The 17,498-nt window shown below is 37.4% G+C and overlaps 1 pseudogene; it reads left to right on the plus strand.

The window, feature by feature from the left end:
- The window catches only part of LOC101706945 (serine/threonine/tyrosine-interacting protein pseudogene), a 29,160-nt pseudogene extending 19,844 nt beyond the window's left edge, over positions 1 to 9,316 (plus strand).
- The last annotated feature ends 8,182 nt before the right edge of the window (positions 9,317 to 17,498 follow it).

Genomic DNA, 17,498 nt, shown 5'->3' on the forward strand with positions numbered 1-17,498 from the left:
AGCTTAATTTTGTCAAGCTCTGAGTCTTAGGTAACTAATTATCTTGGCCCATGATGTATATATAAATTAATATTCTATACCAAGCTAATGTCACTGTCAGGCTAGGGTACGGTTAAATAATTAAGCGTCAATATAAATCAGAACAACAGAGAATGTATACTATATTTACTTATTTTTTTGCTTAAATTCTTTTATTGGTACATTTTAGATATGCAATACATTTACATTTATCATTGGGTATGTGTACCTATATATGATGTATCTTGGTTCTTATTTTTTCCCCATTCCCTGCCCTCATTCACTCCCTCTACCCTTCCCTATTTTCAAAGACTTTATTTCCATTTTTTCCTTTTCTCATAATTTTTCCTTTCCCTTCTTTCCTTTCCCCTTCCCCTCCAACTTCCCCTACCTCTTTGGACCTTTTCTTCCTATTTCAAATAATCAATTATTCATTTTAATCATTTTAATACTTATTTATACTTTCATTTTCTCACACCAGAGAAAATATTAGGTGTTTATACATGTGTGTTCTATTTATTCCCTTAAGAGTATGGCCTCAATATGCATCCATTTAGCTATAAATGTCTAGTTTCTCATTCTTTAGGCTGAGTAGCACTCCATTTTATGAAAAAAAAAAAACAACACATCTTCTTTATCCAGTATCCAGTTGATGGGCACTTGGGCTCTTTCGAAGCTTTAGCTATTATGAACCGTGCCACTGTAAACATGGGTGCACATAAATCACTGTGGTATGTTTCTTTTAATTCTTTTGGGAAGATACCTAGCAGGGGAATAGCTGGGTCAAATGGGACCCTGGTCCTAGTTCTTTGAGGTATCTCCATACTGATTTCCACAGTGGTTGCACCAGTCTGCACTCACACCAAAATGGAGAAGGGTTCCTTTCTCCCCACACCCCGCCAGCATTTGTTATTGGTTGATTTCTTGATAGCAGCCATTCTTTGTGGGGTGAGGTGGAATCTTAGTGTTGTTTTCATCTGCATCTTTCAAATGACCAGTGATGTTGAACATTTATTCATGTGTTTATTTGCTGCTTTTACTTCTTTGTCTGAGAAATGTCTGTTCATTTCAGATGCCCATGTTTCGATTAGGTCTTTAAATTTGAGGGATATGATTTTTTTTTCAGTACTTTATATATTCTAGATAGTAGTTCTTTGTCTGAGGTACAGTTGCTAAAAATTTTTTTCCCAAATTCTAGGTTGGTTTTTAGCTCTGTTGTTGGTTTCTCTTGCAGTGCAGAAGCTTTTTAATAAGATGAGATCCCAGTTGTTGATTCTTTTTGCTAGTTCCTGTGCTACTGAGATTTTGTTCATAAAGTCTTTTCCTATGCCAATGTCTTCAAGAGTTCTACCTAACTTACCTTCCAGCAAGTTTAGAGTTTCTCTCTTAATATTTAAATCTTTAACCCACTTCTATCTTAGTTTAGTGCATGGTGAGAGACATACGTCTAGTTTTAATCTTCGGCAAGTTGAAACCCACTTTTTCCAACAGCATTTATTAAATAGGCTATCTTTCCTCCAATGAGGGTGGTTGGCTCCTTTGTCAAAGATGAGGTGGCTGAGTATGTCTGGAGTTGTTTCTGCATCTTCTAATCAGTTCCACTGATCCTTGGGTCTGTTTCTTTGCCAGTACCATGCTGTTCTTATCACAGTAGCATTGTAGTATAGTTTCAAGGTGGGGATTGTGATACCCCCTATCTTGTCTTTGTTGCCTAGAATTGCTTTTGTTATTCTAGGTCTCTTCTGGTTCCAAATAAATTTTTGTATTGTTTTCTCTAGTTCTGTGAAGTATATTGCTGGAATTTCAGTTGGCATTGCATTAAATCTATATAGCACTTTTGGAAGTATGGCCATTTTCACTATATGGGCTTTTCCTACCCAGGAACAAGGCATGTCTTTCTGTTTTCTTATATCCTCTTCAGAGTGCTTTAATTTTCTTTATAGAGGCCTTTTGCTTCCTTTGTTAAATTGATTCCTAGATATTTCATTTTTTGGATGTTATTGTACAAGGAATTGTTTTCCTAATTTCTCTCTCAGTGAGTCTGCTATTTTTGTATAAGAAGGCTTTTGTTTTTTGAGTGTTGACCTTGTATCCAGCTACTCTACTGAATCTGTCAATTAAGTCTAGAAGTCTTTTGGCAGAGTTTTTTGGGTCTTCTATGTAAAGTACCATATCTTCAGCTAATAATGACAGTTTAACTTCTGCCTTTCCTATCTTTATTCTTTTTATTTCTTTCTCTTTTCTAATTGCTGTGGCTAATCTGTCCAGAACTATATTGAACAATGGTAATAGTGGGCATTCTCCTTTTTGCTGATTTTATCGTGAAAGTTTTCAGTTTTTGACATTTAGTATGATATTGGCTGTTGGTTTTTCATAGATAGCCTTAATCAGCTTGAGAGAAAGACCTTCTATTCCAATTTTCTGTATAAGGTTTTTATCATGAATGGGTGTTGGATTTTGTTGAATGCTTTTTCTGCATCTGTCAAGATGATCATATGGTTTTTGTCCTTGGCTCTGTTAATATAATGTATTATATTTATTGATTTACCTATGCTTAACTATCCTTATATCTCTGATGTAAATCTGACTTGGTCAGGGTGTATCATCTTCTTGATGACCCTCTGTATTCTGTTTGCCAGTATCTTGTTGAGGACTTTTGCATCTATGTTCGTTAGGGAGATTGGCCTGTACTTCTCTTTTTGGATTGGTTCTTTCCCTGGTTTAGGAATCAAAGTAACACTTGTTTCCTGAAATGAATTTGGAAGTATTGCTTCCCTTTCGATTTCACTGATGAGTTTAAAGAGTAGTGGTAGTAGTTCTTCTTTAAATGTCTTGTAGAATTCAGCAGTGAAGCCATCAAAACCTGGGCTTTTCCTTGTTGGTAAATTTTTGATTACATTTCAATTTCACTCATTGTAATTGGGGTGTTTAGAATATCTATATCTTTTTTTTTTTTTTTTGGTACCGGGGATCGAAGTTGGGTCCTTGCTCTTGTGGGGCAGGTGGTGGAACCACTGAGCTAAATCCCCGTCCCAGAATTTCTATATCTTCTTCATTTAAGTTTGGCAATTCGTATGTATCTAGGAATCTGTCCATTTCTTCTGTGATTTCCATTTTATTAGAGTATAGGTTCTCAAAGTAGGTATTGATGATACTCTGGATTTCTGATGGATCTGTTCAGACTTCCCGTTGTTCACTTGGTCTTAGCCAAAAGGCCGAGAAGTCATTGAGACTTCCTGTTTTTCATTCTTAATTGCATGGATTTGAACCTTTTCTTTCCTTTTTTTGATAAGATTGGATAAAGGTTTATTGATTTTATTTATTCTTTCAAAAAGGTAACTCTTTGATTCAGTGATATTTTTGTATCATTCTCTTAGTCTCCATTGCATTGATTTCTCCGCTAATCTTTATAATTTCCTCTCTTGTATGAGCTTTGGGTTTCTTATGCTTTTCTTTTTAAGGAGCTGAAGGTTCTGCATTAGGTTATTTATTTGAGTTCTATGTTTTTGTAATATGTACATTTAATGCTATGAATTTCCTGCGTAGAACTGCTTTCATTGTTTCCCATAGATTCCTCTTTCTTGTACTGATGTTATCATTTACTTGTAGAAACTGTCTAATTTCTTCTTTAATTTCCTCTGTGACCCATTTGTTCTTCAGGATGGTGTTATTCAATTTCCATGTGTTTGTGGGGTTTTGTGGTTTCTTATGTTATTGATTTCCAATTTTATGACTATGGTCTGATAATATACAGGGGGTATCGTCAATTCTTTTACATTTATTTAAACATGTCCTATGAGCTAACATGTGGTGTAGTTTGGAGAATGATCCATGCGTAGCTGAAAAGAATTTATATTCTTATTTTGTGGGATGGAAAACCCTGTAAACATCTATTAAGTCCATTTGTTCAATAGCTTGGTTCAGTTCTAGAATTTCATTGTTGACTTTTTGTCTAATGATCTATTTGTGATAATGGGGTATTGAGGTCCCCCACTACAATTGTATTAGTGCTTAAATGGTTTTTCAGGCCCATTAATATTTGTTTTGTATAGCTGGGGCATACATATTTGGTGCATATATATGTATGACTGTCATCTCTTCCTCTTGGATTGTTCCCTTCACAAGGATGTAGTGACCATCTTTGTCTCTCTTAATTAGTTTTGGTTTGAAATCTACTTTGTCTGCAAATAAGATTGCTACCCCTGCTTTCTTCTGGGTTCCTGTGGCGTGGAAAATTATTTTCTATCCTTTTACTTTCAGTCTATGAGTTTCTTTTTGAGTTAAGTGTGTTTCTTGTATACAGCATATTGTTGCATTTTCCTTTTTAATCCATTCTGCCAGTTTATTTCTTTTGATTGGTGAATTGAGGCCATTAACACTGAGGATTATAATTGATAGATATTGATTTATCCTTGTCATGACGTTTTACTTTTGTTGGCTCTTTTATGTCTTATTTTTTCCCCCTTTCCCTTTAGTGTCTTACCTTGCCTGGTGGCTTCCCTCTGTTGGGCCTCATGGAGTTGTGACCTTCATTGCTTTTTTCTAGGATATTGTTTAGAATTGCTTTCAGTGCTGGTTTGGTGTTCATGAAATTTCTCAGGTGTTCTTTGTCGTAGAAGTATCTAATTTCCCCATCGATTTTGAAAGATAATTTTTCAGGATACAACAGGCTAGGTTGGAAGTTATTTTCTTTTCGGGCTTGAAATACTTCACTCCAGGCTCTCCTTGATTTGAGGGTTTGTGTTGAGAAGTCTGCTGTGATTCTGATGGGCTTTCCTTTGTAGGTGATTTGTTTCTTTTCTCTAACTGGTTGTGGGATTTTGTTTTTCTGTTGGGTTTCTGGGATCTTGACTATTATATGTCTAGATGTAGATTTTTTTTTGAACATGGCTAGTTGGAGTTCTATATGCCTCACTTATCTGTATGTCCAATTCTCTACCTCTGTCTGGGAAGGTTTCCACTATTATGTCTGTGAACAGTTTTTTTATGTCAATTGTGCTTTCTCTTGGTTTTTCATGGACTCCTATCAGTCTTATGTTATTCTTCTTTGCATCGTCTAGCAGTTGTTGGATTGATTTCTCGTGGTCCCTTACTATTTTTAAGAAATCTCTTTTTTCATGGTCTCTTACCGTGATCCTGTCTTCTATATCTGATATTGTATCTTCAGATTCCCTTAATCGGCTATGGATACTTTCAATGGAGTTTTTGATCTCCTGAATATCTGTTTAAATCTGTTTCATGGATTCCATTTCTTTCTTATGTTGGGTGATCATGGCTTCCATTTCTTTCTTATGCTGGGTATTTATGGCTTCCAGCATGTTTCTGAGCTCATCTAATTTTTGTCTGTTTCTGTTCTAGATCCTCTAATCATATCTTTCACTCTGCTCACCATCTCTGTAGATATCTGGGAGATTATTTCTGCTTTGAATTTTTTTAGAGCCTCATTCATCTGTTGTGTTACTTCCTGTGCTATCAGTTCAGGGTGTCCAGGTGATTGGTTATGGGACTTTTCCATCTCATTTCCCCCAGGATTTACCCTTGGTGGGGTGGAAATCTGAGTTTGTGCCTTGCTTAAATGTCTTCTCATTTTTGTTTTTGGTACTGTCTTTGGTTTAACTCCTGGGTTGATGGTTTGAAATTGCTTATTGTAGGTATCTTTGTTGCTTGTAATTAGAACCCTTATGGAATGATTGCTTCTCAGAGGTGTCTTCCAGATATAGCTGGTCTTTAAGTTTTGAGTCTCTAATGACTCCAAGGCTGTCTCATTCTCCTTATACTAGGAAGGTTCATTGACTAGATCAATACCAACACCTTAGCCCAAGTGATACAATCAGCAACACCATAACATCAAGTACATCTTTGAAAATGACATTTTGTGGTAGTTATTAATCTATCACCTTCAGCTGTGTGAATTAAATCAAGGTTGAGGACCACCCCAACATATAGTGAATAAACTCTTCAATATAACAACTTTACCCTTTGGGATGGGGAGTTAGAAGGGGTTGGGAGGGAGGGACAGATGGGAAGAAGGATAGGGGAAGGTTAGCAGTGTGGTCAGAGGACACAGGTGAGAAGGAAAAAGAGAATAATAGGAAAATAAAGAACTCTGAATGAGGACCAAAACAGGGACAAAAAGGGAAGATGAGCAATGTGGGAGAGCAAGAGAGTGAGTGTAAGAGAAAGAGAAAGGAAAGAGAAAAGAAAGAAGAAAAGAAAAGAAAAATAAATGAGAGAAAAACAAATATTTGCAAAGAGTAGGAAAAAAAAGTAAAGATAAGAGGAGCAAAAGAAAAGAAAAGAGAAAAAAACCCCAAACTAATGATACTAGTTTTGGGAATAAAAAATAACCATGAAGATGAAGGGCCTCTTTCAGGGTATGTCTCTGCTGTCACAATAGACAACGTGGGTAGCAGTGTGCAGATATAAGTCAATGAGTCTCAGCAAGCTAGTCACAGACCCGTGAGATTCAGGCAGATTTCTGGCTGCAAGTCCCAAATTGAGCTCCCTGTCCTCCTGTAGGGTTGAACTCTGCAGAGTTGTATTGCAGGTTCCAGCTGCCCTTCCCCTGAAGATAGTCCTGGTCTTGATGAGAGGTGAAGATGACTCCAATTTACCCAGTACCGTGGTCTGGTGGTCTGGTGTCCTCTGCATCTTTGTAGTGTGGAACCAGGTGGCTGTACAGAGAAGAGGCCAGAGGAGCGGTGTGTGTGTGTGTGTGTGTGTGTGTGTGTGTGTGTGTGTGTGTCCAGTGCATTGCTGGCCGGGTGTGGGCTTATTCGGTGTGTTCTGAGCGACTCGTGACTTTGGTACAGCGTCTGCAGACCTGCCTGTCTGCAGTGGGCTGATTCGGCATGTTCTGCGTAACTTGCAACCTTGGTATGGCATCTGCAGACCATCCCTTACTATTTTTAACAAATCTCTGTTAATGGTCTCTAACCGCAATCCTGTCTTCTATATCTGATACTCTATTTTCACATTCCCTTAATGTACTGTGAATACTTTTTATGGAGTTTTTAATATCCTGGATATCTGTTTGAATCTGTTTCATGCATTCTGTTTTTCTCTTGTGTTGAATGATCATGGTTTCCATGTCTTTCTTATGCTGGGCATTCATGGCTTCCAACATGGTTCTGAGCTCATCTATTTTTTTTTAATGAGTTTGTGTTCTAGAGCCTGTAATCATGTCTTTCACTCTGCTCACCATCTCTGTAGTTACCTGGGAGGTTATTTCTGTTTTGAATTTTTCTAGAGCCTCATTCATCGGTTTCGTTGCTTCCCGTGCTATCAGTTCAGGGTGTCCAGGCGGTTGCTTATCATATTTTTCCACCTCATTTCCCCCAGAATTTGCCTTTTGTGGGGTGGAAGTCTGAGTTTGTGCCTTGCTTAAGTGTCTTCTTATATTTGTTTTTTGGTAATGTCCTTGGTTTAATTCCTGGATTGATACTTCAAAATTGCTTATTGTAAGTAAGTTTGTTGCTTGTGTTTAGAACCCTTATGGAATGATTGCTTCTCAGTGGTGTCTTCCAGATATAACTGGTCTTTAGGTTTTGAGTCTGTAATGATTCTGAGGCTATCTCATTTTCATCATACTGTGAAGTACAACTGATTAGATCAATCACAACACCTTCACTGAAGTGAAACAATCAGCAACACCATAGCATCAAGCACAGCTTAGAAAATGACAATTTGTGGTAGTTATTAATCTGTCACCTTTGAGTGTGTGAATTAAATCAAAATCGAGGACCAGACCAACATGTGTTTATAGTGAATAAACTCTTCATTATAGCAACTTTACCCTTCAGGATGGGGAGTTAGAAGGAATTTTGTAGGGAGGGATAAATAGGCAGAAGGATAGGAGAGGTCAGCAGTGAGGCCAGAGGACACAGGAAGATCACACAAACTCAAGAACCTGTTGAAAAGAAGAGGAAAAGACGGAACGAAAGAACAGAGAGGAGAACAGAACAACCTAACAGCCATAGGGAGGCTGGAAACTGTATTTACTTTCCTTTAAAACTAATGACAATCAAGGAAGAAGAGAAGAAAAGAAAAATAAAGAAGAAATACGAATTAGGGCCAGAACAAGAACAAAAAGGGAAATGAATAACAATATAGGACAAGGAGAGAACGAGTGAAAGAAAAGAGAAATGAAAGAGAAAAAAGAAGAGAAAAATAAAAATTTGAACAAAGTAGAAAAAAATAAAAATTAAAAATAAGAGGTGCCTGAGGGGCACGGAGACGGGGGGGGGGGGCAGCACCCTGGCAGCCAGGCATGAGCTGCCCACCCTCCTCTTCCCCATAGCTGCTGCCCCCAGCAGCGGAGTCGCTGGGGCGCCCTGGCCCGCGAGTGTTAGTTGGGAGCCCTTCTCCCTCTGCTCCCCCGGCCCTCCTTCCTTTTGGCGCAGTGGGTCAGGCCGGTGGGAGCTCGCCCACCTGCCTGCTGGCTGCCACCAGGCCTTGGAGGACGTGAAGCTGGAGTTCCCCTCGCTTCCACAGTGCAAGGACGATGTCGAGGAGTGGACCTACCCTATGAGAGGAGAGATGCAGGAAATTTTACCTCGATTGTTCTCGGGCCCATATTCTTCTGCTATGAAAAGCAAGCTACCTATACTACAGAATCATGGAATAACTCATATAATTTGCATACGACAAAATATTGAAGCAAATTTTATTAAACCAAGTTTTCAACAACTATTTAGCTATTTAGTCTTGGATATTGCAGATAATCCAGTGGAAAATATAATACGTTTTTTCCCTATGACTAAGGAATTTATTGATGGGAGCTTACAAACTGGAGGAAAAGTTCTTGTCCATGGAAATACAGGGATCTCCTGAAGTGCTGCCTTTGTTATTGCATACATTATGGAAACCTTTGGGATGAAGTACAGAGATGCATTTGCTTATGTGCAAGAAAGAAGATTTTGTATTAATCCTAATGCTGGATTTGTCCATCAACTTCAGGAATATGAAGCCATCTACCTAGCAAAATTAACAATACAGATGATGTCACCACTCCAAATAGAAAGGTCCTTATCTGTTCATTCTGGTACCACAGGCAGTTTAAAGAGGACACATGAAGAAGATGATTTTGGAAACATGCAAGTGGCAACTGCACAGAATGGCTGACTCAAGAGTAACCTTATAGATGGAGTGAATTTCAGTTTGAAAGAGAAAATACTAAAGACAATGATAACGTAAAGTGGTAAAAACACAAGTAGTTTCCTTTCAGTTACATGTTGCTTCCAGAAATGTTTCTCTGCAACATGTTAAGAAGATGTCGGACTTCTGCAGTAGACGGCACTGATGGTTTTACTTTTTTTTTTTTTAACTTTACAGTTTTATTATAAGCTAAGAATTTTGGACTTGCAAAGAGTAATTATTGCAATAATGCACTTTTCATACTTGAAATTTATATGATATAAAGTTATTACTTTAAACAAAATGGAAGTTGGGGGGATTTGTTTAGCATTTTTGGGTAATTTATAACAAAAGAATTTCCTAGGGTTTGCTACAAATTCATTTTGTGTTCTATATATTACATTTAAAAAATAATTTTACAGTTACATTTTATGATGGAACCCAACATAACAGAAGTGCAGGCATCTGCCACTTTCTTAGTATAAGACAATAAATCAATGACCATTTTTAAAACCCTTAAAAAAAATAAGAGCACAAAAATTTTAAAATAAAAAATAAAATTGAAGGGCCTCCTTCAGGGTATGTCTCTGCTGTCACAATAGACAATGTGGGCAGCCATGTGCAGATATAAGTCAATGAGTCTCAGTAATCCAGTAGCAGGCCTGTGAGATTCAGGCAGATTTCTGATTGCAAATCCCAAGTTGAGCTCCCTGTCCTCCTGCAGGGTTGAACTCTGCAAGGTTCTACTGAAGGTTCTAGCTTTCCCGCTCCCCTTCCCCTGACGATAGTCCAGGTTCCGATGGGAGGTGATGATCCCTCCAACTTACCAAGTACGGTGGTCTGGTGTGCCTTTATTGCAGAGATTCTCTTTACTTTTCCATTTGGCTTCAGTTTTCATGAAGGAGCCTGAGAGAGGCCCTCTTTCTGTTGTTCACTTCTGCTCTATGTTGTGGAGCTCAGGTCAATGGCCTTTATGACCTCCTGTGCCTCTGTAGTGTGAAACCAGGTAGCGGCCCAGGCAGGAGGCCAGATGCTGGAGTGGGGTGAGGTGGGGGGGAGTGCAGGCGCCCATAGGGCTAAGCTGGTTGCTGGGGAGTACCCGCGGGCAGGATGGAGCGGGGCTCCCTGATGCCCACCAAGGTCCTCACTGTCTTTGGGCTGGTCCCTGGTGGGCGGGGCACGGGTTGGATGCAGCAGGGCTCCATTCGGCCAAGGTCCTCTCTGCCAGCCCAGCTAAGCTTAGAAAATGTGTACTTTAAATGTGACCTTTAATCTGTGACTGTTAATCTTGAAAATTTAATAATTAAAAACTTGAAAGTTTGGCATCGAGTTTTCTTTGAGTTTATGTCAGTGTTCTTGTCAAGATTATATTAGTCTAGGTGAAGTTCTTGGAAGAGGTAGATAATGTTCACTATTGTTATTTAGTTTGCAGTAGATGTTAATCTTGTAGATTCATGCTGAACAGATTGAATACTACTGTGTTTTTGTCTGTTTAGTATATGTATACACAGTTACATATATGCATTAATGTGTATACATATATATATGTATATGTATGTACACCCTATAGAAATATAGATATCTCAGAGAAGGCTAAGAGTTAATTCAAAAAGATTAAATGAGGGTAAAAAAAGGAGAATTAAAATGTACTGTTTATAATTACAAGAGGAATAAAACATTTTCAAGGAACTAATGCTGTAGAAGTTGAATTATTTGTAGCTCTTCCAATTCATCCCACATTGTAGATGCTGTCTAGGAATGGGGATGGTGGTCTCAAGATAAATTCAGTAAAATTGAGCATAAAATTTGTCTACTATTTAAAAAATAAACTTTATTTTTAGAACATTTAGGTTACAGAAAAACTAGCCATCAAGTATAGAGATGCTATATACCACTTTTCCTCACTACCTTATCTAACCAATTTCTCTTACTAGTAATATTTTGTAACTCTGTGGTGCGTTTCATACAGTTGGTAAATCTTCAGATCTGTTGCTGTTGACTGCAGTGCATTGTTTAACTAGGGTTCACTCTGTTTTGTATTCTGGCTTTTGATATATGCACAATATCATGCATCTTTCATTACAGTATGATACGCAGTAGCTTCACTGTCCAAGAAAAAGCACTGTGCTCCTCCCATTCATTCCTACCCTTCTCTATGAACCCATCAATTCTTTTTTATGCCTCAAAACTTATTCCAGTTATGTCAAACTTATCAATCATAATTTTGTCTTTTCCATAGTGTCATGTATTTGGAATTATACAGCATGTTGCCTTTTCAGACTGGCTTCTTTTACTTAGCAATTTGCATTTAAAGTTCATCCATTTGTTTTTATGGATTGACAGTTCTTCTCTTTTTATCAGTGAACAAGATTCTACTGTCTGGATATACCAGTTTATCCATTCACCTCTTGAAGAGCATTATGTTTGCTTTGAAATTTCTATAACTATAAATGAATGTACTGTAAACATTTATGTTCAATTTTTTGTGTGTACATAAATTTTCAGCTCATTTTGATAAGTACCTGTGATTGTAATTTCTGGACCTTATGGTATGTGTATATTTACTGGAGTAACTGCCAAACTGTCTTTTAAAGTGGTTATACCATTTTGTACTCTCACTAGCATTGAATGAGACTTCAAGCCACTCCATATCCTTGCCAGCATTTGTTGTTGTCAAAGGTTTGGATTTTAGCTATTCTAATGAATTTGATTTACAATTCCCAAGTGACGTGTGATGTTGAACACTTTTTTATATGCTTTCTATATATCTTATTTGGTGATACTTCCAAATATTTTGCTCATTTTTAATTGGATTGCTTTCTTATTGTTAGATTTTAAGAGTTCTTTGTATATTCCAGTACAAGTTCTTTATCAGATGTGGCTTGTCTTTTCATTATGTTAACAATATCTTTTGCAGAGCAGATGTTTATAATTTTTCAATCAAACTTTTTTTTAAAGGATTGTACTTCTGGTGTTGTATCTAAAAATAATTGTCAAACCCAATATTAGCTGAATTTTCTCCTTTGTTATTTTCTAGAGGTTTCTCACCAGATTTTTTTTAGTTTAGAAAAATGGCGTGTAAACCTTTGTCTACTTTATTGCTTTTTCCTTATCACATAATGGCTCCCTGCGCCATGGAAAACTCTTAACCATTCTTAAGCCAATCCAAATAAAATTCCTGATTTCATCTGACCGGTTGGATCTCAGTCTTCTTTGAACCCCCAAGGCTATGGTGATATACACTACATTGTTTGGTACTGTATTTTGTTTAGTTGCATTTTAAAAATTATTTCCATGTATTAATCACATCTTGCAGTCAAGAGAAGCTAAAATTATGCATTTTTTGTTAACTACCAGCAAATTTAGTGTGATTTTTATGAATATTCTCAAATAACACCTGAAGTAAGAAAACTGCAAGAGACTTTGTTAAGAATTTTACACTTGATCTTAGCCAAAAGGCCAAAAACCAATGAAAGCGTTAAGGATTTTGAAGTTAGTTTGATAAAGTTTTAATTTCAACTGTGCAACTAATGCTGGTAACAGAAAAGTTAGGGTAAAATTTATTTAACATGGTCAATGCAGGTATCAATAGGAGACAAATACATGTAAGTATATTTCCTGTCACATTCTTTCTGCTCTATATTGTTATTATGACTACTATTATTCTCTCTATAAATATTCTAGTATATGAGTGGGTTAGTTAGTTATAATGAAGATGAAAATATAAAGTATTTTGTGATCTTTGTGTCTCATTATTATAAATCTTCTTATGTATAAAATTGTATAGTAGAATTTTTTTTTTGGTACTGGGGATCGAACTCGGGACCTTGTGCTTGTGAGGCAGGTGCTGGAACCACTGAGCTAAATCCCCGGCCCCAATATAGTAGAATATTAAACAGAACTAAGAACCAGGAATGCCAAATTTCAACCTAAAATGTGCCTTTTAACTTTGTTCTTCAATTTGGACTCAGCATTTATAAATGCCACAGAGTATCTAATTTAGTGGTCACATTTACTGTTAGTGATGAACACATGACCCATATGAGCAGAATCAGCTTGAAGGCAGGTGCTAGAGATTTTTGCCTCTTTGCTGAAAAGGAATGAGGAAGCACAGAGCCTTGTTTGACCTTCAGACCTTGATAGGAACCAACACCATGCATATTGTTTATATTTCCATTGCTGTGAGAAAATATCTGGGAAAAGAAACAAAAAAGAAAGCTTATTTTGGCTCATGGTTTCTGAAGTGTTGGTCCATGGTCCACCAGTTCTATTACTGGGGGCCTGAGATGAAGCAGAACATTGTGGTATGGAAGCATGTGCAGAAGGAGGCTACTTACCTCATGGAAGCCAGGAAAGGGGGTCACTGAGCCTGTGCTAGAGAGCATCTTCTTTCTACTTTTTATTTTATCCATCCTTTTGGATGGGGCCACAATATTCAGAGATGGTCTCCTCACTTACTGTGCAGTGGACACTTAGTTTCCACTCATCTCTGTAAACCCCCACAGACACAGAAGTGTGCTTTACTTATTTTCTAGGCATTTCTTAATCCCGTCAGATTGACAACCAAGGTTAATCATCACATCCTGTATGGCAGCGTGGAGAAGTGAAAGGACCCTGCATACTTGATAACATGCCTGATTGTCGATATGTGACATAATTTTGTATGTTGTTAAAATCATTAGAAGAAAAATTGTATATTATAACCAAAAGCAGCCTAACACACCTATTCATAATTTCTTTATATTTAACTAAGACATAAAGTAGTTTCTCCCTGACTCAGCAGTGAAATCAATATAAAAGCCTCCAACCATCTCCCTCAGAAAGAAGCAAACTACAGGTGATGTATGAGATTTAATCATAGGGTATCACCTTCTCCCCTCAAAATGTGAACTGCTGTGAAGTCAGTAATCCACCGAGACTGGGGGGACAAGAGTAAAGAGGAGGCTCTGAAGCCAAAGGTGATAGAGGAAATCACCCGTGGAGAGCAGGAAGGGTGCCTCTTCTCTGATAGCAGAAATACTGCCGTGGAATACAGTCCGCCTTGAGGTCATTTCACTTTTTCTCTGTATTGTCTAATGGTAGCTGAGAGCAAAACGTCTCCCTTAGGATATAATCTCCCAGAAGCTGAGGAGCTAAGCATTAACATGAGAGCACGAAAGCAGGAAAGGAAGAGTATGCTTTCCTGGAGCTGTTAAGAACACAAAGACAAGGGCAATAAATAATTGATAGTTGTCACCTCTCTGCTTCTTGGTTATTCAAGGGCTTTGAGATGGTCCTTTATCTTAGCACCATCTAATCGTGTTATATCACATGCACTTCTTGTCACCAACATTAATATGTCTACCAGTGACATGTGCTATACTCCAGCTTTTCAGAGCTATCACAAACTGCTGATCTGTGCCAGTCAAGAGCAATGTAATTGTCACTGGCAGATAGAAATATTACCACCAGACAGAAGAGTGTAAATAATACAAAAAATAACCCCCAACACCAATGACATATCTCCATAATTAGAGAGAAGCCTCTTGCATCATATATATTGCATTACTCTCCTGAATGAGAATTGCAGTAGTCCAGAGGGAAGCGGGTACAATTCAGTCAGACTGAGCACCTGCATTCTTTTGATTTTGTACATTGCAGAGACAGAGATCGCGTATGGATTCAGGAGAAAAGCAATGGGAAGCTGTAAGAGAGTGTTAGATTTTTTTCCCTGATAGCTTTACATACACCTGCAGAGGTACCGCAGCAATGCAGCAGTGATTTCCTTCTATGGCAATGTGGCCATATTAACCCACATACAGTATTTCTAAATTGCAATTATAGGAAGAATGAGAGTTTGAAGCAAAGAGGTAATAAATTCAGAAAAAGAGGAGAAGGCAAAAGATATGTTTCAATTCGAAGCTAAAACTCCTTAGACATTATACAACTCATTTTATTCTCAAAGTGTTCAAGGGAGTGTCACTGAATGAATCTTTTTAATCAGATACTGTAAGATCACTATGTACCTGTGGCAAATCTATCCATTCCTTCTTCCTTGCTAGCAGAATCCCAACTTTGAATGAGATGGCAGAATGCCTATCTAGATTCTAGCTTCCTCAGTTCTTGTTGTAGCTAGAGCTGGCCAAGTGACAAAAGAAGTAAGTGGAAGACTGTGAGGGTATTTCTGGGAATTTGCTTAATAAAAGGCACGGAAGTTTCTATCTTCTTTCCATTTTCTCTTCTTCTTGGACATCTAGGACTAAATCAGCTCAAAATACAAATAAAGAGATGCACAAACTCAAACTATGACCTCATTGAACCGTGAATCAATGCCAGTACTCATCTACTCTCATTTTCTTTTTACCTGAGAAAAAGACCCTTTTATTTTTTTTTTAAGTTTCCACAGGTCGTACTTTATTATTTGCTCAAGATCATGTTCCTATCTATAACACACAATCCAAGAAGCCTTGCTAAACTCCAACATTAAAATAAAAATGTAAAAAGCCTTTAAAAAGTTACCTGTGACAAGATGCAGTGAAGAATACAGAAGAGTTGATTATTGGAGCATACTGTGTGCCAAACAGTTTTACATACATCAGCTCAGAGCAATCTTAGGAACTGTGTTCTGTCATATGGCCAATTCATAAGCGAAATAGGGGTATAGAAATAGGGGTAAGTCAAGCTACTTGCCTAAGGGCCCACAGCTATGAAGGGATGGATCCAGAAACCAGGGTTCAGCCACTATATTTTCTCATTTACACTTTTCATTTCATAAAAGCAGAAAAGCAAGTCAAAGATGTAATGGATGAATTCATGATGGTATGTATATAGGCTTTCTTTGATGTCTTGACTATCACTAGGAAAAAGTTTTTTTTTTTTTTTTGTTACTGGGGATCTAACTCAGGACCTTGCATTTGCGAGGCAGGCAGTGGCACCACTGATCTAAATCCCTGGCCCTGGAAAAAGATTCTTTTGTACAACACAATTTCAAGAAATTTTTGCTTTGTGTAGTATTTTTGTTTTCAGAAGCTCAAAACAAAAATTTAATCTGTCCATCCATGCATCATACGGAGATTACCATGGCAACTGTCTTCATTGAATCTAACATAATTGCATTGGTATATATTGAACCTGCCCAGTTCTTGAATTGTGGTTCTTAAAACAACACATTCTTTAAATTTGTATCAGCCCAAAGTGGATTTGAAACCCAGCTGTAGTGCTGGGTTTTTTTATCTGTTTATTCATCGATTATCACTGAAAATGACATAATGCATGTCAAAATGCTTTGAAAACTATCAAATAAAAATCCAGATAAATAATTATTACTATTAAAGTATTTTGATGCAGTAGAATAAGAGTTGGAAACCTCAAGTTCTTCTTTTGGACATGTACTTGAATTACTGTGTAATATTGGGTGAGTAGATTATCCATTCCAGGTATTGCTGATCTGACTTTAGTTCCCTGGGCAAGTATAACCCTCATGTTCCATGTACCTGCCAGTTAATAAAAGTGAGCTGGGAACATTGGGCATGTGTTCAGAGGCATTCATGAGGGGTTTCTGTCCTTCTTTGTTTGTTTCTAACTTGCTTTTATTTGATTTCATCAAACTTCAGGTTCAAATTCTTATCTCTTTGGCTTCACATTTCTTTTCTACTTTCATTGTGGGCCAGTAATGGGGTTGATATTTATTGAATGCTTGTTTCATATCAGATACAATGGGCAATACTTTGCATTTACTACCTATATATCTCAACTAGTATCTTCATGCATAGGTAATGCTGTGATTTGGGCTGATTTTTCACCTTTGGGGCTCATCAGTGCTTATGATCTACTGGCTACTTGATATTTTTCATATCATTCCTGAACACAACTCTAAGAAGGCAGTTGCTACTGTTACTCTCTTTAGAGAAAAGGAAGCATTCATATTTGAGATTCTTGGTAGCCCAAGGAGTACCATACCCACTTTTGGTAAGTCGTGTGGTTCCAGGTTTCTTGGTTTCTCTACCTACCCAACTTCTCATATATGGATAAACCAGTATGTAACTTTGGTCTCAATCCTTGGCTTTGAATTCTCAGACAAGCATAAATAATTTCTCCTTTTTACTTAATAGTGCTGAGTGTCATTCTGCTCTGCCCTCACTGCTGTCCTCAATCCAGATTTACGCTATGAGGGAGAGGAAGTGGTGTGTGTGCTCTTTTTGTCTGTCTGTGTTCTATGCAAAGGTATAAAAAAGTAGCTACATATCTCTCTCATCTCTGTTTTTTCCAGAGTTCTTCTCCTCACTTATGGTATAGAAAGTTCATTTTGAGATTGGAATTAAAATATATTTCAGCACTTTATTCCTAAATAAGTGTAATAATTCTGT

This window comes from Heterocephalus glaber, unplaced genomic scaffold (assembly GCF_053883595.1).
Source record: "Heterocephalus glaber isolate CG9 unplaced genomic scaffold, H.glaber_assembly_v1.0 deba00001481, whole genome shotgun sequence".
Taxonomy (NCBI): Eukaryota; Metazoa; Chordata; class Mammalia; order Rodentia; family Bathyergidae; genus Heterocephalus; species Heterocephalus glaber.